Below are 25,022 nucleotides of genomic sequence, written 5' to 3' on the forward strand. Positions count from 1 at the left end.
TTTGCTATTAGTTGCGCCCACCCCGCCCCCAGAGTTTCCAACAGCAACGCCCTTGTCTGGGCAATTGCTGTTTGCTATTAACATGGCCAAGTTTTCACTCTTCCCTTTTTGACTTTGCCGCCCAAAGGGCCAACACACAACACGTTGACGGAGCCCAGTCAATTACCACACTGGCTTCCTTTCATATGAAACATGAATTTATCATTTTCACATAATGTATGTGTAACGTAGAAAATATGAGCTGGAAATTGCATTTAATGTACGCCCACTCATTTTGTAGTTATTCAATAATTTCCAGACTAATTAATTGCTGATAAATATTCGTCGTCGTCGTTGTCGTTATGTTGTGTGTCTGTCTGTCCTCTGTGTAAAATTAAGTCAATTTAAGCAACATTTTGCATTGTGGAGCAGCGTGCAGCAACAATTAAACAATCAAATACCCCAAATGCCACCAGATAAACATTATTAACATTATCAACAACGTCGAACATCATGGAATGTCAAAGACTCCACTTTATCTGTTTGCTCTTTATATAGATGTATATACAATGCGAAATATATATAAAGTGTGCATATTTTTGCTGATTAAAAGCGCATTCTTTAAATTAATCGCCGAAAGCTCCTTTGGTTATATTAAAACAATTAATTTTCATATCAATTGTGGCACAACTGCCGCGCATTGGTGTCTGCCATTTTAATAGTTTACATTAACTGCATAATGTGGCTTAAAGATAATACATCATATATCACTTTTGCCACCAAACAACACAGCAACACAAAAAAGTGTCATTAAAAAATACGCCTTACTGTACAGAAAAGCGCATTAAAGCTACGTGACACATTATTTTCAATAAACTACATTTATAATAACTGAGATGAGTCTGTCAAAGTGATTATTCATTATATTCGTGTGAGTAATTTTAGCTTTTAAACAGCACAAAGAAATGGAGAAGATTTAAAGCTTTAATTTTTACTTGACTGCAAATAAAATTTTGTTCATTTATTCCGCTAAATTGGTTTCAGATTTCTTCAATTCTTATAAATTTTAATTTCAAATTTAGATTCAATTTCTGAATAATAACTAAAATAAATTCTTATTTCAATTTTCAACTTTCAATTTTGCTTTTACATCGGAGTAATTTTGGCAATTGATATCAACAAATAGATAACAATTAATTCTTTGTTTGAATGATAGCTCTTCTAGTCTTATAATGAAGTAGTTTTATTTATTAAATTACTCAGCAAGATGACATAAACCTAATTTGTTAATATTAATATAAGATTGAACGACTTCAAACTGATAAAACGTATGCCGCATCATTTGTCATCAAAGTTTTTAATCTTTTAGATCGCATCAAAAAGTTGGTTTTATTTTTGACATGCAGAACTGTGTTGATCTTTTTGAATAGAACGAATTCTCCACTTGAGTAAATCTGTATAGAATATAGCATTATCGCTGACAATAGCTTAAATCGCGAGGAAAATGCTTTTATGCTAGGTTGTTTTTTCCACGCAACGAAACTGGTTAAATTCAAATTAGATGAATGAAAGATAAGTACACGTCCCAATTTGACACTTTCGCCAAGTTGAGTCAAGTTATACGCACAGTCACGAAGCAGCTCACGCTGCTCAAAGTTGTTTCTACATATTAAAAATATCATTTTTCATGGCCATAAACACACAGTTAGTGCGTTGGGAGAAAACAGAATGGCAGGCAGGCAGGATATACGGGAAAAAGGACACACGCACATGACAGTCAGTCATCAGTCAGTGAGTCGAGTTGGTTAAACTCTCGGCAGCCAGGCAACGAGGCAACGAGGCAGCGAGGCAGACAAGCAGCTCCTGCTGCTCGCTTAAGTGTTTGCTCGAGCTTTAGTCGCGCAGTGTGACCATAATCTGCCACAGACACTTGCACAACAACACTTTAATATAATCAACAACAACAACACGAAGTCGAAGAATGAGTAGCAGCAGGGGCAACTACATTGCCACAAACAGTCAAGTCAGTTGTCGAGTGAGACAAGCAGATAAATAAAGACAGAGAGAGAGAGGAGACTGAGACTGCGAGTAAATGTGTCCTTGCACAGCCTGATAAATGATGTTGCGACAATAATTAATTATATGTGTATGTGTGTGGCAAGTGAAAGACTGGTGAGAGATAGAGAGAGTGAGAGAGAGAGAGAGAGAGAGAGACGCAGCAGATGGGTCAGCTTAAGGCGTGTGTAGTTTGCACCGCAAGTATTTCATTTCATTTACGCAGCATTTTACAGGCCTCCCTTCTGCGTTGCCAACGAGCCGCAAATGCCACAAAATGAGGCCTCAACGATTTCAAATGCCCCGCATTGTATGTGTGTGTGCTTGTGTGTGTGTATGTGACACTTTGCTGTTGTGCATTTTAATGTCAAAGCATATTAGAATCAAATCTGAACGCGGTCTGCTTTTCCTCCAGCTCTTTCGCCCCCTTTTGACTCATCTTTTCCTCCCCATTTTCTCTCAATATTTCACCCGCTCTTTGTTCTTTCTCTTTGTTTTCCGCGTCTTTGCCACGCCTTTCTTCGTTCTTTGATGCGGCATAGTTTGAACGCCTTGAGGTCAGCAATTAAATTGCCATTTAAGTTATGCCAGCAGCGTTCGGCCAATGCAACTGTATAAGTGTCTGGCAGCTTTGTGTGTGTGTGTGTGTGAGTGTTGTGCATGTGCATGTGTGTGTATGATTTAGACATTTCAATTTGCATGTGTTAACATGCAATGCAAAAAGCATTCGATTCTTATCGCTCGCCACTCTTTCCTCCCCCTCTTTCCGCCCTCTCCACACTAACCAAATCGCTGGCAGCCCTTTTGCTTAGTCCTGCTCAGCATTTTGGCCAACTTGCAACTGGCAACCGGCAACTGCCAACTCCCGATACAAAGTACTTTTCTTTCTTTCTTTCCTTTTTTTTTTTGTTGCTTTCCTTATACTCCATTCTCGCATTTGAGTTGAGGTTTATTATGGCGCAACTTTCCACACTTGCATGCCCCATGTGCAGCCCCACTGAAGTTGCCACACACTAACACAGTTGGAGGCGGCGCCACTCACCGCTAGCACCTTTTTTTATGTGGAAATTTGAATATCCTGCGGTAATTTCCACTATTTTTAGTACTTTGTTGCCCTTTTGAACTGTCAGTAGTATTGCGGAGCTTACTCCGTGCATATATTTCTTTGCACTCCTCTCTCTCTCTCTCTTGCTCTCACTCACTCCTTTTTTTTACCCCTTTTCACTTATCTCAGTATGTGTGTGTGTGTGAGGGAGACAGAGACGGCACCTCGGTGGAAGTTAAGTGCCTGACACTTGCAACACTAAACCGCACAGCGCATCTTTTGTGGCATTTGCTGGCGCAACGTTGAACTTTGTACTTGCCTCAGTCGTTGCTTTGCCGCTGTGTGTGTGTGTGTGTGTGTGTGTGTGTGTGTGTGTGTGTCTAGTTTATACAGAGGCAAACCCATATTTGCATGCGACTTGAGTTACATTTATGGATTTCGACGTTAAGCATATAGAAGCTATGTATACAGGGTATAACGAGTCGAAGCATTAGCGTGGAGTGCACTAAAGCACTTATGTCTAACTTACTGCATTCTTGCATTTTGGCAGTGACCTTTGCTTGAACGTATGCCAAAATGTTTTGTAGATTGACTCTACAAAACATTAATACGATTCCAACAAAGAGTTTTTTTTTTTAAGAAAATGTAAACAACATTTGAGTAAAGGATAAACTACAATAATGTACAAAGTTTGGTAGTTTTAGCTTTTATAGTTCCTGAGTTATATATCAACAAGCTAATGGACAGACAGACAGACAGACAGACAGATTAGGATATCAAAAACTAAAAAAAAAAACAAAAAGAAAAGTTGCATTAACTATAGTCATATGCTTAAAGAGCTCTCACAAAGACTCATAACTCTAGCTCTTCAAGTTTCTGTAATATGAATATCAAAAGAAGTGGACAGACGGACTTTACCTGTGATTCTTTAACAGCTGATGGAAATTTGTACTTAATTTTAAAATAAAGCATTACATACATTGATACATTTAGAATGCTGTTAAAAAGTTTCACAACCCTAGCTTCTATAGATCCTTAAATATAGATTTTCAAAAGAATGGACGGACAGAAAAACCGGCAAAGATTTTGTGCTGTGTATCACAAATTTTCTTAAAGTCATAAGTCTCTTTGGCTGCTTGGCGTTGAAATCGTGCTAAGCTTTCATAACATAATATTGGTTAACTTCTGTAATATTTAATCATCTCACTCGTTCACACGCACACAAATAAACACACACTCACACACACTCACACACACTCACACACACACACACACACTATAGGCAGTCACTCACACTTTGGCATAAGCGCAATTAGTACATTTTTGGTAGCTAACACACTAGCTCGCTGATTGAGAAATTAGCCGAGCGGAGTCGAGCCGAGTCCGAGGCAGGACTTTGTGGCATTAAAACGTTGAAAAGCAAAAGCTTCATTATAGCCATCGTTGTCCAGTTTGCTCGATGTGAATGTGAACGTGAATGTGAATCTGAATGTGGCGATTGCGTGTGCGTCCATTTGCTCATTTGGCCATTTGGCAGCACATTTGCCAAGCGCGCGCGCTCTCGCTGAAGCTGCTGCTATAAGCCAGCAGCTGTTTGAGCCAAATGTTTGGCCTCTGGCTCCAAGCTGTGTATAACAAGTAACTTGGTGTGTGTGTGTGCGTGACAATTGTTAGTACACAGTTTTTGGCAAACTTTTGTTGATTGCCACACAAAACTTTGGACGCGGACTCTTCACTTCACTTCACTTTAGTTCATTTCTGTTTTTTTTTTTTTCCGCCTTGCTTTCTTTTGGCCCTTACGTGCAACTAGCCATTTATGCTTAGGCTTAATCGGCGCTTTGACTAACAAATTTTTTTGTTGTGTTGCGCCACAGCCACAGAGCCACATTGATGAAGTTGGCCGTTCGCTTTTATGCGGCAAGTGCGTGCCATGAATGTAAAGCACAAAGTTAGATACAATGTACTAGAAGTGTAAGCGTGCACTGACAGAAATGAGAAGCAAATCCAATTCATAAGTGTGAACTAAACATAGATTAGAGGTATTTGAATGTCTATCAAAATTATACGGCATTTAGAATTCTTTGAATTTATCTATTAAATTCAAATACTATTGTTGAAATAAATTTTAGTGTGTAATATTTTTGTAATATATTTGTAGTATTTCTGTAGTATACTTGTAGTATTTTGTAGTATATTTTAAATATAGTTATTAGTTTATCAGTATATGAGTTTAACTCTTCAGTTCCATGACTTTTTCTTTACTGTGAGCTTGACAAAATGAATGAATTCAGACAATAAAGAAATCAAGTTGAATTTTACTTTTATATTATTCTGATGATGACATCCAGAAACAATATTATCTAATTAAATAAAATAAGAAATCAATAAAATTTGTACATTAGTTTAAGTATTTAATTCGAAACTTGTTCTTCAAAATTTCAACCCAACAAACGTAGAAAATTAGTCTAAAATGAAAGGCAACCTATTTACTTCTTTGTAAGTGTAATGAACAGTTGTAGCTTGTTTAGCCATAGCTTTGCCTACAGCTTTGACTACATTTGTGTGTCTGTCTGTGTGTTTGGCGGCTTCAGCTTCCAGTTGGATAGTTCTGGCCACCGCACATTAACCTCAAATCGAATGGGCCAAAACGCAGCGACGCGAGGTCGGTGAGCGCACAAAACTGACACGTTAAAAGCGGCCATCAAATGCATGTGTAAACAACACACAAACTCGTGTCCAATTATGGTCAGCTACGTTTTCGCCAGCAGCAGGTCATTTGGGGCAAACTACATGGAGTTTGCTACAGAAGAGGGGAGGGAGAAGGTGCGGCGCAGCAACATACTAAAAATAAATGAAGACATTAGCGACGCTCAAATGACATGTTATCGACTACTTTTAGCACAAACGGATGGAGGAAAAAGCGTACCATGCTCCCATTTAACCTGCCACTGCCGCTGCCTCTGGTTGGTTGTATCTCCCTTCGACTCCGCCTTCCCCACCTTCTCGACGTTGTAGATTATAAACAAACAACAATAAAGCGCAACCTTTGGGCTTTTGGTTGGGTTTTTAGCTTTTTAAAGCGCTCGTTTTAGCGCGTTTTAGATTCTTAGCAATGATACAGAAACATGCAAACTTCCGGCGCACAGTCCGGAAGTGCTGAAGCGACAGCGAACCGCACAGAAATATATACACACACACAGCACAACACAACACACCCACACAGACACATGAAAAAGCCATTAGCCTAGCACATGGATTGCACAAAGATTGAAAGCCACGGGTTTGGTCTTTTCACTGCGATAAATTCTCATTTCACCTTTTGGCAAACTGCGCTTTTGCCACACACATTCACACACACAAACACACACACTCACTCGACCTCTCGTTCACCCACAATTCACTCGAAGCGAACGCAATCAGATGAAGCTACGGACATGCACGTAAATAATTTAAAACCTAGACGAGGGCGAGGCATCTGAAACTAAAGTCTCGACTTCGACCGTCTGCCACAGCTAAATGCAAATTCTGCGGCTGAAACTCTAAGTAGTTTTATGTTGTCGTTGTTGTTGTTGCTGGTGTTGTTGTTGGTGGCCAGCACTCAATCAATACCGCTAGCCCATCAATTAAAGGTCATTTACATGTCAATGCAGCCGCAAACAACACAACCACAATATTTAGCATAGAAGAGGTAATTGAAGCTCTCTCCTTTCGCTGCGTCACGTCACGTCATTCTGGCTTCCTAGATTTCTTTCTTTCTTGCCACTTGCCACTTGCATGTATTCCAACAGTTCTGGCGAATGTTGCGCAAATACTTTTGTTACCAAAATAGTTTGCAGTTTGTAATTTTTACTGCGTTGTAATTTGTAAAGTGCCCTTCTTCTATTATTATTTTCTTTCTTCTTTTTTTTTTGCAACAGCAGTTTGCATTTTGTTTTGCTGCATTCCAAATTAAGTCATTAAAGGCACGCAGCACCAAAAACAAAGTTTAAACAACTTTTCGTTTAAAATTATTTTGCAAAAGAATTTGCACAGTCGAAATGGAATGCGGTTTTCCATTTCTGTGTTTTCCTCCACAGTTACTGACTTTTATTTGGCAGCCTTTTGATAGCTCAACGTGGCCAATTTAGAGCAATTTAAAGTATGTGCTTTAAATGCTCAAGGCGAAGGCGACGGCGAAGGCGAACAATGCGCTATAAATTCGCTATGCATTACACTGTTTATCGCGAAATGCAAGTGATTTGCATATTTGACATTGTTATGTATCATTTAACCCCCTCCAGCCACGCCCATCGCCCACCGCCCAGCTGCGTCTTGCAAATTTATGTGTTGCATTGTTTATGACAGCTTTATCGCTGCTTAATGACATGCTGTCATGATTTATTGGACTGTTTTGCCAAATACCAAATTGCGTACGTCCAGCACACTGCCAACTGACAACAGAGGGCGCTAATGAGCTCGCCTTTAGCCGAAAACTACTTGAACAACTTTTCCATTTAAAGTTAATAATTTGTACTGTTGCGCCCGACAATAAATTACTTGACAGTTTTCGCGAACAGCAAACAAATTTCACCAGCATGACAGTTGACATTTATGCAGACTTGTTTGTCATGACGTTGCCTGCAGTTGTCTCCCCCTCCGCCTCCGCCTCCCCGCTGCTTTTCCATTTTCTTTTTGGCCAACGCGAACGCATCAGTGTCGCAGTCCTTGTTTGTCTTTCACTGCTGATGCTGTTGCTGCTGTTGTCCTGGCGCCGTAATTTTTATAATGAGAAATTGTCGGCACATAAAATGAAGTCCAGACGATGACAGCTGACACACAGAGCTGCCCAAGAGCTGCCTACTTTTTTTCTGCGCCTCGCCACCCTCCACTAACCAACAAGCATTCCTTACTCCCCCTCATTTTCCTGCCCTACAAATTGCTGTTAATTTAAAGCTCTGGCAAATTTCCGCGTCAACTGGCCGAACGCATTGTTGTTGTAGTTGTTGTTGCCGCAGCTCTTGTACATAATGAGTGAGCGACGTTGGCCAGTTTTTTTTTCTTTATTCTTATTTTTATTGTACCCAAGACCCAGCATCATTAAGTGGGTATACACTTGTGGTGTGGTACAGAGAACTTAATGGGCTGAGACCGAGAGAAACATGGATTAGATATGGTTATAGTTGAAGCTATGTTTTTAAACGAGGAAACTGAAAAGAAAGTCGATTATAATGAATAAAGTATGTTATGAAATTACGATAAAACACTTTTTAGATACTTTTGTCATAGTTGAAGATATATTGTGAAATCAAGAATCTCCGAAGAAGTTCCATGATTCAATTATAAGATACTTTTGTTATCCTTAAAATTATGTTATGAAATTAAAATTATACGTTTATTAGATATATTAAGAGACTGCTAAGAAACCCAACGATACATTTATTAGATAATTTTGTCAAGCTTAAACTTAGGATTAAACACTTAGTCATAGGTAACTTTTGATCGGCAATGTCCCCAGTTAATTTCACAATTTCTTTGGATCGGCCAGCTCAGTATTTATGCACGACGCAATTGATTGCAAAGCGAAACACAAAAGGCGAAGTGGAAAAAAGAAACAGCAGCAAAGAATCAACAAAAAGTTGAATTTTTCTCCCAATTTCGTATTTTATTCCTTCGTCTTTTTTTATTTTTGCATTTTATTTCGGGAAGTGGGTTAAAATAAAATATACAATCTTTCAAGGTTCAGTGCGCAGAACTGTTGGCAGTTTTTTGTTTATTACTTTCTTTTTCATTCTTTGCTCTCGTTGTGCTTTCTTGCTTAAGTACATGCACAAAGGTCAAGTGAGCAGTTTATGTACCTGCAAAGAGGAATAACAACAACATGGAATGGGATAGAAAATGGGATCTGACTTTGCGTGCTCTTGTCCAGGGGGCAAATTTATTTTTACCTTTTCTTTTTTTTTTTTAGCATACGCTGATTTTTTCATGTTGTTTTGAGGTCAGTCATATATTTCAATTAAAGTTGAACATGCAAAGGCCGCAAGAATTTTTGTTTTTTTTTTTTGACTTAAACTTTGGGAGCTCACTGTCCCAAAGTCAACAACAAACGCACGAAAAAAAAGTAAAGAATTCTTTATGTGGCGGCCTGAGCTCAGCTCATGCGTGAGCTAATGAAAAATGATTAATGTACGCGCCGCATAAAATTCCTTCGAGAAGAAGGAAGGAAGTTGTTTTATGCGTGCGAGTTTGACTTGCTGACTTGGCGATTGAAGCCCAACGATGGCACACAATGTGTAATTAACACGATGCAAGCAAACTGTGGGGAATGCTTAGAACTGAGTTTGTTAGATGTGGTTACCAAGCGAACGAGAGAAATGCAAAACCAAACAACAATCTTAGTTTTCCTGGTGCGAAATCGAAGCCACAATTGCAATAGCAATAACAATGCCAAGCACACACACTTACAGCCATTTGAATGCTTCTACACAAGTTAAAGTTAAAGCCTCAAGAATGGCTCTAGGCAACAAGAGAAATTGTGTTTCATATTCCTTCATTAGCATTGTTAGAAGCAGCACATTTAAACAGAATAAAGAGCAGAAGGCAGCCAAGCGAAAATTATGCACATGCAGCCAACACACTGTAAAAGATACATTTTGTCCAAAACAGATGCAGATACAGATACAGATGCAACTGCAGCTCTATACGTAATTACAAATTTACAGTTTATAAATATTCAGCACAGCACAGCGCAAATAGAAGTAAGAGAAACAGATACAGATACAGCTACAGCTAAAGCTGGAAAGCAAGAACAAGTTAATGTGGTGGATATGTGGGTGGGGCACAAAAAGGGCGACTGCATCCGCCAGATGCGCTTAAGCATGTTACCCGAAAAAGCCGGGAATGCTGCTGCTGCTGCAAAATGTGGCACACACAAAAGCGAGACAAAGGCATGAATGCTGGCTGAATGCTGGCTGCTGTCTGCTGTCTGGTTGGGAGACCCAAATGCATGCATACATCTAGACAAATAAATTAGCAACTAAACTAAAAAACAAAGCAAAGTGGTTAAAAGCGTTTTGCTGGGTGGGGCAGTTGAGTGCCTGCTTCTGCTTCTGTTCCTGTTGCTGTTGCTGTTGCTTACTTCTATTTTGTTCCCCCCATTTCACCATTCTTTTGTATAAATTGCGGAAAAAAAAAGCGAGCCGGCAGCAATGAAATTATGTACAAATGCAGAGCGCGTGCAACCATAGAACACACACGAATACACACGCACACTCTCACACACGAACACACACACACTTGGCTGGCAAACATGTTAAAAATTATTAAAACTGTAGGGAGCTCTTGCAACTGCACATTTGCACATTTCATTAGGGAAAAGACAGCAGTTAACGAACTGCAAATACACTACATAAAATGCAGACACAGAGTTGAAAAAAATCATGTTCTAAAGACAAGAATCTTAAAGTTGACAATTTTTGATTATATTAATATTGAACAAGACAGAATAAAAGCAAACAAGTTCGGTATTATTCTTAAAAATACCAAAAAAGTATACCAAAAATACTAAAATATACCACAGGTTATATTTGCTATATTTTCGATCATATAAATATTGAACAAGACAGAATAAAAGCAAACAAGTTCGGTATTACTCTTTAAAATACCAAATAAATATACCAAAAAATACTAGAATATACCACAGGTTATATTTGGTATATTGCATTTATGCTACATTCAAAGGACATTTAAAAATATGCCAAAATACTAAAATATATCACTGCCTTTATTTGGTATATAACATATACTACGTATACTAATCTCAAAGTGCAGTACTAAATATACTAGATTATTATTTCCTGATAGTTGAATGTACCATAAATCGTCTCTAGCGTTAGTTCAGCTTTTTGCATCTTGCATTAAATCAGTTACATACCTTAGCTATATACTATTAAAATTATGCATGTGCCTCTTGCGCTCGACTTTTATTAACATCCATTGAGACTTTGGCTCTAAACAGACGCTCATTATGCGGCTCCACAGTGTGCGTCTATTAACATTAACATGCAGTCAGTCTGCTTTTGTTTTCTTCATTTCTACATACGTATATTTTTTATTCTTTTTTTCTCTTTTTTTGCTTTGCTAAAGAACCGAAATTGCCACACAAAACACGCGGCTGTTGTTGTCGGTCTGCCACTTGAGTGATTTTCAATATGAAAATGCATGCAAAAAGGGAGACAGACAAACAGACGGATGAAGCGTTGTGTGTGTATGTGTGTGCGGGAGAGTGTGGGGGAATGTGTGGAGTTTTGTTGCATGCTTCGCTGGTTTCGAGTGCAGCAGCAGCAGCAGTAACATTATGTGGCAACAAAGACAGCAAACAGCAGCAATGGACTGCGGTTTTCAGACCATACCAGAATACCACACAAACACACAGATACAAATGCACACACACACTCACACATACATAGAAAGCAGACATGTAATAACATGTCTGTTTTTTTGTCTACATATATGCGCAAAATGTTATGTATGGACAAAGGCAGCAACCTATTTAATTGCTAGAAATGCTCAGTTTATGCAAAATGCATTTTTATTTCACTCTAATTTCGCATGAACATGCAACATTATGTGGCAACAGCTTAAATACTTAGCATAATGAATAAATTCTCTGCTCCAAATTGCAATGAATAGATCAAGAACAAAATCTCTAAAATTGTTACATCTTGAGTGAAAATTTGCATATGGTAACAGTATTTTTCATTTATTTTTTGGGGGGAGTTGACAAAGTGTTTGCACAACAACAAGAAATAAATAAATAAACAAAAACATTGTGATTTCATATTTATGAGGCTGCTGCCTCAAAAATATTTAAATTGATGCAGTTTCACAGTAATTGGAATTTCCAAAAAACACAAACACACACAACTGAAATTACAAAGTTTGACCTCTTTCTGGGTTGAAGATGGATAAATTTGTTATTTATTTGAAAGGATTTATTTTTGCCTTAATTTTGATTTGTTGTGTTTTGTGTGTGTGCTTTACTTTACAACTTTGCTTTCAGCTAATGGGTAAACGGGAACCTAAAGTTGTGCAAAGAAATATGAATATAAATATGAAAAAGAGAAAGAGAAAGAGAGTGGATATTAAACCACAGAGCTTCTAGCTTATTTATTTAAATGTGAATTCCAATTAAATATAATTTGATTTGTACTTCATTTGCATAGCTTGAAATATGATGCAGAAAATAATTGCAAAATGTATTTCACAAAATATGGCATATATTTGTATTGCAGCAGATTATCATTTAGATGGAAATGAAATATAATTTATATGGAACGTTTTTCATGCACTTGACGCCATCTTTTTTTTGTGCTGCTGTATGTGGCAAGTGGCATCCTTAATTCAACCCTTTGGCAGCAGCTTAACCGATGTGTGTTGCAACCTTCGGCTGAGCAGAGAACACACACTTGACTTGCAAATGGTTTTTCAGATGCATGGCCATGCAATGCTAAGTAGCAGTGAGCTTAATTAAATTAAATGCACACACACACACACATGTAAGAAGGTGGCATAAGAAGAGAGTGAGGGCACTCATGAATAGACATTAGGTATGCGTTAAAATTTAAGTGGCTTACACGAGCGTGTCATGTATACACACTTGTGAGAGGGTACGCTTCGTCCCGTCGACGCCTTGTTTGCCACTTTTGCATATGTATGACATAATTAGTGCTATAATAAAACCAACACACACACACACACACGTACGTATGTGTGTGTGTTGTAACCACTTCTAGCTCAAAAGTGGCAAAGTTGAAAAGTCGCACACATTCTGTACGTAGCTCATTTGAAATGTTAATAAGATGCCTCCACTCGACATCTTCTCTAGAGACTACGTTTTCTTTAGGCAACTTTTGCCCTACTCTTCTCTACTGACTATTTTACATATTTTTCACGCTTTTTTATTTTCCATTTCTCTTCTTTTTTTTGCAGTAAATTGCTTAAAAATACATTAAAAATGTACAACAAGCTGCAGTAAAAGGAGTGAAAAGAAACAAATCAAACACACCGGAACGGAAAAAAGAGGAAGGAAGGAGAAAAAACAAAAGGGATAACGCATACAATAACAGAAAAGGTAAGTTAACATAAATATTATCTCAGCAGCCACTTAATATGCATGAATAACAATAATTAATGATTGTTTTGCAACAAAATAGAATGCAAAAAAAAATATAGAAAGAAGAGATAAATAAATTGCTTAAATGCATAAATTAAAATAACTGTTGAGAAAGTAGAACGAAGCTATAATAAAGTAGGCAACAAACTTTATTATAATTTAAGGCAGTAGAGGAATATTTTTAATTTAAAGAACTATTTCTTGTGACAAACATAAACAGAGATATCAACACAAAATTAGCAAATTTGATCTCCAACGTTATTGCCAATATCTTAATCAAAAAACACCATCAACAAGGCGCAGTATCATAAACATGATCTAATCTGATTCGTCTAGTTAAATGCATACTGAGAGAGAGACACACACCTTAAGCATTTGCTTAATACGCTTGAAAGCCATAAATTACGCAGTGAATTCCCCAAAGAGATCATAACTTTTATCACTCACTGTCACGCCACACAAAACTAGAAGCTAACGTAGACTATATTTTTCATATGCCCGGCAGCATTTTTATATATATTTTATTTGGTGGGTTTCACTGGGCTATGTTACTATTATTCATGCATATGTATGCATATATATATAAAGTCGTATATATAGAGAAAGTGTGTGTGTGGGAGATGCAAACAAAATGAAGCAAAAATGGTTCATTCTCTTTGGCTGCATTGGTGAGATAAACATGCACAACAATTTATATTCTTTGCAGCAGCACAAACACAGCCTGCAGCATGCAACACTTTTGCGTGCCCCAAAAGCAAACTCGTAACTGCCATTGCTGCAACACAGAGAACCAAAATAAAAAACACACAACACTGGACTGCTAGACAAATTATGCGTCAAGTGCGATCCTGCGGCTCAAAGAGCTGAAGAATTTAATTAAATTCTCGCACAAGGCCGGCGTTCGTTGATCGAATGCCAGATACTACGTAAAGCAATTAAAATGTCGTAAACGACCTTTTGGCACTTTCCGCAAATTTACAGAGTACAACGCAGCTATTTGTTATATTTTAAATTGCGAAGCGCAACTGACCAAAACTCTTTTCACATGTAGCGTAGTGTAGTGTAGTGTTGTGTTGGTGAAAGACGCCCACTTAATTGAATTTCAGCAGCACAACCAAAACACAAAAATTAAAAAACGTAAAGATAACAGAGTGAAAGAGTGAAAGAGAAGCAGAGAGAGAAAGAGACACTGATGCAATTACATTTGCCACACAGTCACTTTGAAATGCAAGTAGAAAAGTCAAAAGAAGAGGCAAACTTCGTTTTGGTTTTTGGTTTTGCATTCATTTGATTTTATGCGTATTTAATGCATAAATAATTCAATTCGCATTTTGTATTTCGCATTTCGCATTGCATAAATGATTTGCTGTTGTTTATTTGCAAACAATTCGAAAAATGCGCGGCATTTAAATGTGCTCGAACTCGAACTCGAACTCTCGCATAATTTTTTTTTTTTGGTGCGACTAACAATCCAATAAATATTATAATTTAATTGGCCGACTGTCAGCGCACAATTCGCGCCGCCCCCAAACACAGACAATTATGCAAAAATTACAAACAAGCGACTGCAATTAAAATTAAAAATTAACAAAATATTTGCACACACACTCGCACACACCGTATTAACACCCACAATGTGAAAGGACAGCAGCTTCAACGACTCATTAAATTTACATTTGCATATGAAATAGTTTCAACACGCAACAGAGACCAAAGCTCGTTGTTGTTGTTGTTGTTGTTAGGGGGTAAATAACTAATTAATGCAACTGTTGGTGGCAACAGGAGTCAAAGCAGCAACAGCAACAGCAACGTTAGCTGATCCTATGTGTGCGTGTGTGTGTGTGTGTGTGTGTTGTTTATTGCTTTTTATTATGCATTTCCAAAATGTTCATGCGTATTTAGCATAAACTAAATTTATGCTTCAGCTCTCCAAAATGTGTCGCCAGCAGCAGCAACAGCAACAGCAACAGCAACCGAGTGTGCAACTGCCACCGACATTTTGTGGCAACCAATTAGGCCAAATTGTGTGTTGGCTTGTGCACACACACACACACACACATACAGTATATAGTATTTAGTATATAGTATATACCACAACTCGTCGTGCAGCGATTATGGCGTTATTGCAATTTTATTTTTTGCTGCTGTGTTGTGGGGCCAAATATTAAAATGTAATTAAAAGGCCATTGCCTGATGGATGGCTGCCAAAAAATTTAAACAGCTGTCACAAACATGCCAAAAACTATGCCACACACACATCCTTTTGTATGCTTTACTCCATAATTATCCCGCTGATTTCTAATACCAAACACATTGTATTTGTGCTTTCGTCAATACAATTTTCCCTGGCATTGAGTTTTTGGGGGCATTAAATGCACTTTACGAATTTTCGCATTTTTATGACAACATTTCATTTCGGCATTTCATTTGGAACGCCCAAAGGCCATGCAACACTTGCTTTTCCATTTCGGTAGCGGGGAAAACCGAGCTTCGACCTCCTGCCAAGGTTATAACTTCTTTTTATTTACTTTCTTTTATTTGCACTCTGATTTAATGGCCATAAAAAAAAGTGCGACGTGCAGGGAGCGTGACAAAAGTGAACGTACATAAAAAAACGAAAACAAAATCACAACGCACGCTGTGAATTTCAATATAAAAACGCGCGCGGGCAAAGGACACGCGGCACAGCTACAGTGCGTATACACAATGTCATTGGTGGGCCATGGAATTTTTGGAATTTACTCGTTTGCATGATTTTCTTTGGTCCGCTTGCAACTTGTTTCACTTTTTACTCGCTGCCTGACGACTTGGCAGCTTAAATCATTTGCAATTGAAACGTGGCGCTTCAGTTCGCTTATTTTGTGGCGTTCGCCATAAAGTATGCAACGATTTTTGATTTATCCTTTTGCAAGGCGCAAATGAGTGTGTGCGTGTATCTGTGTATGTATCTTCCACCGCATATACATATACAAAATAAATACATAAATTGAAATGAAGTGCCAGCCACTTTTGTGCACATTTCAGAGATTTTAATCTTTATTTATCGCCTCTGCAACTGCGGTTGCGATCCGGGGTCCGCTCTCCGTTCTGGGTGATATTTTAAGCAATGCTATATACATTTTAATATCCCTATAAATACGCGAATGTAGCGCAGATTTTAACACATCATCAGCCGACAAAAGAATACAATATGCAGATAGATGCGAAGCCGCTTTCATATTTATGCATTTTTAATGCAACAACAGCGTCTGCAACAAACAAACAAAAGCCGAACACATGAAACTATTCAAAGATATTCATTTGAATGCTAGATTTTCAATAAACTCCAAAAAATATGTATATAAATCAAACACCGGACTAAAAAAAAATAAAGAAAACGAAATGAAAACATTTGGCATTGTTTTCGTTTTAGCAAAATATTATTTTTATTTTAATATCCATTGATTTGAAGTCGCGCACACAGAGCACAGGAATCTGTTTGACGGTGTGTGTTGGCATAGAATAAACAACCGGAAGCTGTTCGCTGTTTGCAGCTGCGTGTGACTGCAAATGTGTGTGTGTATTTACGTAATGGATGTGTGAGGGTCGGGACGGTGCTTAAATATCCGCCATGGGATGCAATCAGCGCAAATATGCACAAATAATCCTGGCCAACACATAAATATTGCATGATATTGGCATTTTTAATATGCCACAACACATTACACATGTTTGTTCGTTAGTCAATGAACAACTTGTGTTACTCTACAATATTACAATAAATACATGTGATGAAATGATTATTTAATTTAATTAAAATAAAGCTTAAGTGATGTCTGATTGCTTTTGAGAATTTATATTGTAATTTACTTCCGTTTTTAACTCATCATTCTCAATTTCCTCATTCTCACACATGTTTGTTTGTTTACTTGTCTTATTCATGGTTTATATATAAATTAAATATAAATTAAAGCTTATGTGATGTCTTTATAACACTGTTTACTTTAGACAATTTTCTCTTACTGACTTCACTCTTTAAATCATCAATCCGAACTAATTATTAAAGGGTATTTTTCACGCTTTTGTATTCATGCATTGGATATGCTTTTTATATAATTACACGCATATAGAAATTGAGTAGAGTGCTGCATCAATCGCCAGCTAATCCTGACTTAATAGATTTCATGGCAATAAAATTGCCCATTGACCATTGGCAGCTGTCCAAATTTACTAATGGCCCTTTTCAAACAGATGCCAACATTGCGTTCACTTGTGTCAAGGTCTGTCTCTCTCTCCATCTCTCTCTCTCTCTCTCAGTCAGTTTGTAACAAGAGCGAGAACAGAACAAGAAAGTCGTCCACATTTCTAAATAACAAGCGCTACAAAATGTGCACAATTAGCGCTATAAATGGGGCTCCGAGACTTCTCATTGCAAGCAAGCAAGGATGGAACGGAAGACGCTGTAAAGCAAACCCCATTTATGGTCCCAAAATGCCACAAATGCTGGCTGGGCACAGCGAACGCGCAACTTTAAACGTGACTCACATTTCAAAGCAACAATAAGAACTGCGGGCTCGCATCTCAGTTTGTAGTTCTCAGTTCTCGGTTCGCCCCAACTGTAAATGTATGCTGGACAATGGACAATGGACAATGGGACATCATCGCGTTGCCCGCGAATTAAGCAGCATGCAACTCGTGCAATAAAACAAAGCGCAAATTATGAGGGCCCAAGCACTGGACAATGGCACACAAAGCAGCATAGAACAAAAGTACGAGCAACAGTCAGAGAGTGTTTTCAAGAGTAGTCGACGAAAGAAATACCTTAAAGACAGTAGTTTGAATTAACCCGAGAAGAGCAGGAGTTGATTTTTAGTAGTTTTTTGAAGGCAGCAAACTACTATGAAAAGTTGTGTTTAGTATTCTTTTTACAAATATATATATGTTTCATGTTTACAATTCATTTTTAATGGAAAAATATAATTATAATTCTTTAGTAATACAACTATAAAAAGGTATTCAATATTACTATAAATACATTTCCATTTCCATTTAATTTTTTAAAGTTCATCTCTATTAATTATTTTATTATTAAAATTGTATTCATATGTTATTCTAGGTTTTTGTTGACTCTTTTTAAAAACAATATGTAAAACATTTGAAATATTATTTATTTGTTCCCTTGGAAATTGCATTTTATATTACTTCATTTTTAATTAGAATTCCGTTTTAATCATAATTACTTTATTCTAAGTATGATTTTCTTTTTTCTATTTTCTCAGTTAATCTATTTATCCAGTTTTCACTGACCTTTTCCTTTTTTAAAGCCATTCACTTTAAATCATTGCTATTCATATTTTTCATAAGAATTTTTCATTATTGTTCTTATTAAATTCACTATCAGTTTTCACTTAAATTAATTTTCAGTAATAATTTTGTATTTGTATGTCGCTTGAAATGTTAATTTTAATTTTTTCAATAATTTACTTTAAAGTAAACAGACCACAACACAGTAAATGCCATATTTCTTTCTGCGATAAATTCCTGGCCCATCTAGGGTTAAAACAAGCGCTGCCTTTGCAGGGTATAAGCAGCGCCCATAACCCAAGAAAGAACTCAGGGAACGTAGGGAACGCACTGAAGGCAGTTGAGTTGCGTTTAGTTGCGAGAGGTTGCCCAGCGCTGTGGCCACGACAAAATTAAGTAGTTGTAGAACCAGTCCCAGAAGATTGAAGACAGCGCTACGCCAAAGGCGGCATTTGGCATTCGGCAAAGTCATCGCCGACTGCGAGTCGACTCTGTCTTCTTCACTGCTGTCTGCGCGTCTTTCGACGTTGTCATCGTTGCCACTGCCACCTCTGCTGCTGCTTCTGCTGGTGCATGCCACTCGTAATTGAAGTGTACGCGTTGTGCGTCCCTTGACAATCAGACCAAGTTCTCTCTGGCCACACTTGGCAGGTTGGCATTACGCTGTATTATTTACAATGCCAAGTATACTCCGACTCCAAGTCCGACTCAGACTATATAGAGTTCTACTTCAGCCTTCAGCTTCAGGGGATACGCTTGCATAATAAACTGTTGAAGCCAATGGGCGACATTTTCATTTGGAGACGTGTCCACTACTTTTTGCAGCAGCAGGTCTATTATTTTATTTCTATTTAGCTGCCAGCTGCCTCTTCAACTTGTTTATTTATGTGAATGACTGTGTGAGTGAGTGTGCGTGTGTGTGTGTGCGTGTGGAAGTTGCACATAAATTTAGTAAGCTGCTTAAGAGGAAACGTTGCCCAGTCTTGGGGAGTGGCTGGAGTTGGAGTAAATGGCAAGTGACGCCCTAAGGAAATGGTTAGTGAAAACTGGATAGATAGAATGTCTGAGAAAACAGAAAACAGATCATCATAGACAAAGGCAAATACTAAAGCTTCAACAATCAAAGTGCTTGAAGTGAAAGCTGCTTAGCGTAGCATAAAAGCAGTTTAAGCTTTGGCTTAATTGTATTCAATCAACTTAAGAGTAGCTAAAGATTATTTAGAAGGTAAATAGGTAGCATAAAATGGAAATGGAATAGCATAAATCAAAAGTGGCAAATCAAAAGAAGCAAATCAAAAGTGGCAAATCAAAAGTTGAAAATCAAAAGTGGCTAATCAAAAGTGGGAAATCAAAAGTGGCAAATCAAAAGTAGAAAATCAAAAGTTCACATCAATTTTTGGCTTGCCACCCACAAACTAAAAACAAGTCAAGGAAGCAGCGACTCGACCGCTAAAGTAACCATTCGAGTGACTTTGAGTTGCGTAAACAAGCCAAACAATGCTCGTCATAATAATCATAATAATAGCAACATCAGCAGCAACAACATCGGTAAACACAACTATGAAAGCCCATCAAGCTTGAATGCGTCACGCACACGGCACAAAGTGTTGGCCAGTGTCTTTGGCCTGGCCTCAAGTGCTGGCGCCTGAAAGGGAGCGAGAGAGCTCAACAAGTTCTGCGCTCTGCTCTGCGCGTTTGTCTTGGGGCACGAGCGCGCATTATGCAAAAAAAGTTTGCAGCAACTTATAGAAGACAACATGATTAACAGACAAATGACATTACAAAGCCTTTCACTTTGTGACTGCTCACACTCTGTGTGCCCTTTCTCTCTCTCTCTCTATCTCTCTCTCTGTTGGTCATGCCTTTCTTTTCGCTTGCTCTTTCTCTTTCGCTTCGCTTCTCTTCTTTGGTTTTGTTTTTTCTTTCCACCAGCAGACAATGCGCTGCCTTTCAAGCACAGCAGACCATTCGTTTTTCCAGGCGAACGCAAATCAGGTCTTAACCCCTTTTCTTTGCCTGCTTTCTTGCTGGATTTTGCATCTGCTTAGTTGCATGCAACTCATGAACTCAGCAGCCTCTCCGTTGAAAGTAATGAGCCTGATGGTGTGGGCACGAAAAAATATCTCATGGATTTGTCGCTGTGCTTTGAAGTTGTGCTCTCCTCGACTTTACACAGCTCATTAGATGTCTGTTAAACTGCAACAGCAGCTCTCATTACCAACTGGCTCAAATTATCATAATGAACAACTGTGCTGTGAAGGTGCAACACAGCCAAAAGATGTATCTCACAGTCAGAGTTGGCAAAATAATAATGCATGGGGCAAAATGTTGCACGCACAGTTGTGGCAAATTCTATTATGAGAATTCAATGCATGTTGCAAAGTAGCTTGCGCTCTCTTTCTTCTCTGTTCCACACGAACGCTTCGTTCAACCGCAGCAACAACGATGTTGTTGTTGTTGTAGTTGGATGCTGTGGCAACGTCTTGGACTTGGAGGCGTTGCTGCGTAATCAGCTTGCAGTTTATTTTTAGTCATGAACACTCCGATTACAGTCAAGCAGAGCGCCAAGAGCTCAACAGCATCGAAGAAGTCGAAGACCGGATACATATATAACAAAACAGCGGAGAATTTACAAGACCACGCCCATTCTCATATTATATTAAGCAGCTTAGTTATGCTTTGAGCTTTGCTTTTTTTGTTTCTGCTGTTGCTGTAGCTCTTGTTGTTGCTCCTGTAATTAGCTGCCATTAGGCTTGCTGCTGGCCATAATATTGATAAAGCAAAATCCAGCTAATTAATTGTTAATTTGTATTTAATTGCTGGCCAACAGGCTTATGATTATCGCAATGCAAACAAAGGATGTGTGTGTTTAGTATATTGTGTGTTCACTGTACTAGACAGAGAGACAGAGAGAGGGAGATGAAATGCAATGTTCGAAAGCAATAAGCAGAACGTACAGCGAGTTATATTTGCTCACGGCTTCACTCAGCTGGCAATTCCAATATGCCAGTACTTCACTGCTGCATCTTCTTCTTCATCCCTCCTCCCTTCTCTCTTGAACCACCTCCTCAGCAACAGTGCTGTGTATAAACATGTCCCAGCTGCCAGTTTGGCACTTTTGTGTACACGAAATTTTTCAGAGTGCGGAGGGAGAGGAGGCAAATTGTTGTAAACCACGTTGGGCGCCATAAACATTGGCTCACAACTGGCTCACAAAAGTTTCCAAGTATTGAAATCTTTTGCCAAAACGCAACGGCAATACACACACATAACACACACTCGCACACACACACACACAACACTCGTTGCAGTCAGCGAGCCTCACAGGAAAGATACAAAACCACAAGCAGAGCAAAGAGCATTTGGCCAGCAAACTGCAAACTTGCCACTAGACGTAAGTGCAGAGCGAGTGTGTAGTGTATGTGTGTGCGTAGTGAGTGTGTGTGGGTGTTCTATGTATGTGTGTGCTTTGCAGCAAACTTGCACAAGTGTTTTATTATTTTTTCGTTTCGCTTAAGTTTTTAATAAGAAATTATTAAACAAGTTGTAGTTTATTTGCTTTTTACGTTATGCAACTGCAACTATTGTGTATATTAATGGGTGTGGGTGGGTGTGTATGTGTGTGTGTGTGTGTGTGTGTGTATTAGTGTGTGTGTTCTATTGCTCTTACTGTTTGCTGTTGGTTGTTGCACGCCAGCAATTGCGGTAATTAGTCAAGTTGATTGATGAATGCTTTAACTCTAGTCTTACAATTACTGTAGCATACTTTTCGGGGATGGCAACCTCTCAAAGTAATACGAAAATTGGAAATGCGGGGAAAATACACGCGCACAGCTCGCTCAGCAATGTCAACGTCATTAAAAGCCGAGGACATTAAAACACTCTGCACTCTGTAATCCAGCTGTCAGGGCATTAAGAAATATTTAAAGCATTTAATGCCATGCCTGAAATTCTTACCCAGTACGGCACTTTGTTGTGATACCCGGCTCAAGAAAGACATAAGGGTAGTGTGTTGTAATGAGTGCTGAACATGTATTTAACAGAGAAATGGAAGCAACTTTGAGTAAATAATGTATGCATAATATTAACTGATAATTGGCAAAGTATTTGATAACACATATGCATAATATTGATCATCAGCAACAGCTGTATCAACATGACTATTGGTAAGTCATTATCGACAGCTAATCTAAGAATTTATTAAAGCAAGCTTCAGCTAGCGAGTTTTCACAATATTTACTTACATCTGTCCCATAAGTTTATCTTGTATCCACAAGTTTATTTTAGAGTTCGAATAAGTTACGTTCGTCAATAGTATTGCTTATTCTCAATCTTAATTATTAAATTGAAGAGCTACAACTACTATAAACTTCACAATACTTTCTTCTTAGATAGAAATAAAATAAATACAAAATATATTAAATAAACAATAGAAAATTAAACTTAATAACAATTGTAGACCGCAGGCTGTGCTGTGATTATTGATTCATGTGATTAACACAAATTTTTCACAACTTTCAATAAATCGTTACATTGCAATGCATTGCTTGACAAGTAGAATATAGTCACAATATTCTATAAAAAGTTGCATGCCATTTCGATAGTCAGTAAATAAAGTTATCACAATAAAAGTGCAGGTGCTTTGATAGTTAAACTCTGCGTGTAATAAAATATTTAGATTGAATATGTGTAGCAAGTATCTCTGAGTCAATCATACTCCACTGAAACTTTCTTACCTGCCATTATTGTGCTTGTTGTTGCTACTACTGTTTCTATTATTCTCAGTTGTTCTTGTTGTTGTTGCTGTTGTTATTCGTTGCTGTTGCTGTTGTTGTTACTTGCAGTAATAAAGCACACCGCAGGCATGCGAAAGCCAATTTTCCAAGGCAGCGCTGCGGGCGGCGCGACTATTTAATAGGCAGCAACACATATACACATGTGTGTGAAATGTACTATATAGCTCTGCCTGTTTATGTGCGAGTGTGTGTGTGAGTGAGTGTGTAACTGTAAAGGCGTACATTGAAGCACTTTGTAGAACGGCGGGCAATAAAAAACCAAAGTCTGCAGGCAACCTGGCGTCAACTGGCACGGCAACCCCAACTCGTTCCCTTCTCCACCCTTCTGTCTCGTCTCGTCTGAAATGAAACTCAGACTCGCACTCACACTCACACTGACACTCACACCATTCGCATCATGCGCTGCGGTTGTAATTTAGTGTGCCTAATGAATTTAGTACCGTTACATACCGGAAAAGAGCACGTGAGTGCAAAAATGCGCACTCTCTTCTAGCCTGGCAAACCAACATGTGTCCTGGTGTGTGCCAGTGTGTGTGAGTGTGTAAATATGTGAGAAATCTGCGCGTTGGCAGAACTTCGTTAACCTTTATTAACGACTCGCAGAAGGAGGACGATGTGCGTCTAATTAAAGCAGACAAATGCCAGCGCACTGAAATGGGCCACAGTCCATATGATTTTATAATTCTGCAGTCGTGTGTGTGAGAGTGTATGTGTGACGTTTAAAATTAACAATTATTTTTAATTGCGAGGCTGTGGAATTAGGTGCCGATGGGACGCTGGCAAAAGATGAGACAGCAGGCCATCTGCAATCGCAGAGGCAACTTAATGTGCCAGCCTGAAAGTATGCTTTCAATTTCGGTGTGAGATTGAGCAAGAAAGGGAGAAAGGAAGTGAGAATGAGAGACACACACAAATTGCTTTTGCTTAGGCCTCATTAAATATGGTGCTCATTGTTGCTGCTGCTGCTTCAATTGAATGGACATTTTCGAAAAACTTGTCAACGAGAAAGGCAGCCTTAGATTGGATTGCATAAACAAGCGACGAGGCATATCAATGCAAAGCAGCAGCAACGAACGAACAAACAACAAACAACAACAGCTAAAGCTACAGCAAAAGTAGATGTGCAGGTTATTTACACGGCCAGCGTAGCATAAAAGCTAAAAGTAATTTTCTTAAGTGAATATAAATGTTTAAAATGTTTGCCCAACACAACACAACACAAGAAGAACTCAGCTAGCTGGCTCCGACTGGCCAGCCAGCCTCTTCTGGTCTGGCAAGCGTAGCCTGTTTAGATAAGCCAAGCCAAGCTAAATTTAAAAGCCAAAACAGCGCCTTGTGGCGAAAGAAAGGGGGTGAGAAGGGAAGAGAAGGCAAGGCATAAGGCAGATGCTGGCAGACAGAAGGATATGCCGTTGTTGCACGGTTAACTTGGCCGCCAACGGGCGAAAAGTGCTTAAAGTTTTATGCGAAATTGAAGTTGGCTACACAAACACAAACACACTGCAGAGCGATGAACAGACGAGCGACGAGCAGACGTTTAGTTTGCAACCTTCTTGCATAAACAAATTGTACAGCAAGGCCAAAATCAGGTGTTGAGATTTAAATAGATTTGGCACACGACGCTTGGGTATCGAATTGACTGACTCGACTTCATCTCTCTCTCACTCTCTCTATGTACATTGGGTCGTATACTTAACAAACACTGGAACACACA

General features: G+C 38.5%; 1 protein-coding gene across 1 annotated transcript in view; it reads left to right on the forward strand.

The window, feature by feature from the left end:
* The window catches only part of LOC132784825 (protein toll), a 51,559-nt gene that overhangs the window by 19,541 nt on the left and 6,996 nt on the right, over nucleotides 1-25,022 (forward strand). The window contains exon 2 of the mRNA XM_060790697.1: nucleotides 13,046-13,187. The gene's annotated coding sequence lies outside the window, so the exon portion shown is untranslated. The remainder of the gene's footprint in view (nucleotides 1-13,045; nucleotides 13,188-25,022) is intronic.

Source organism: Drosophila nasuta, chromosome 2R (genome assembly GCF_023558535.2).
Source record: "Drosophila nasuta strain 15112-1781.00 chromosome 2R, ASM2355853v1, whole genome shotgun sequence".
NCBI lineage: Eukaryota > Metazoa > Arthropoda > Insecta > Diptera > Drosophilidae > Drosophila > Drosophila nasuta.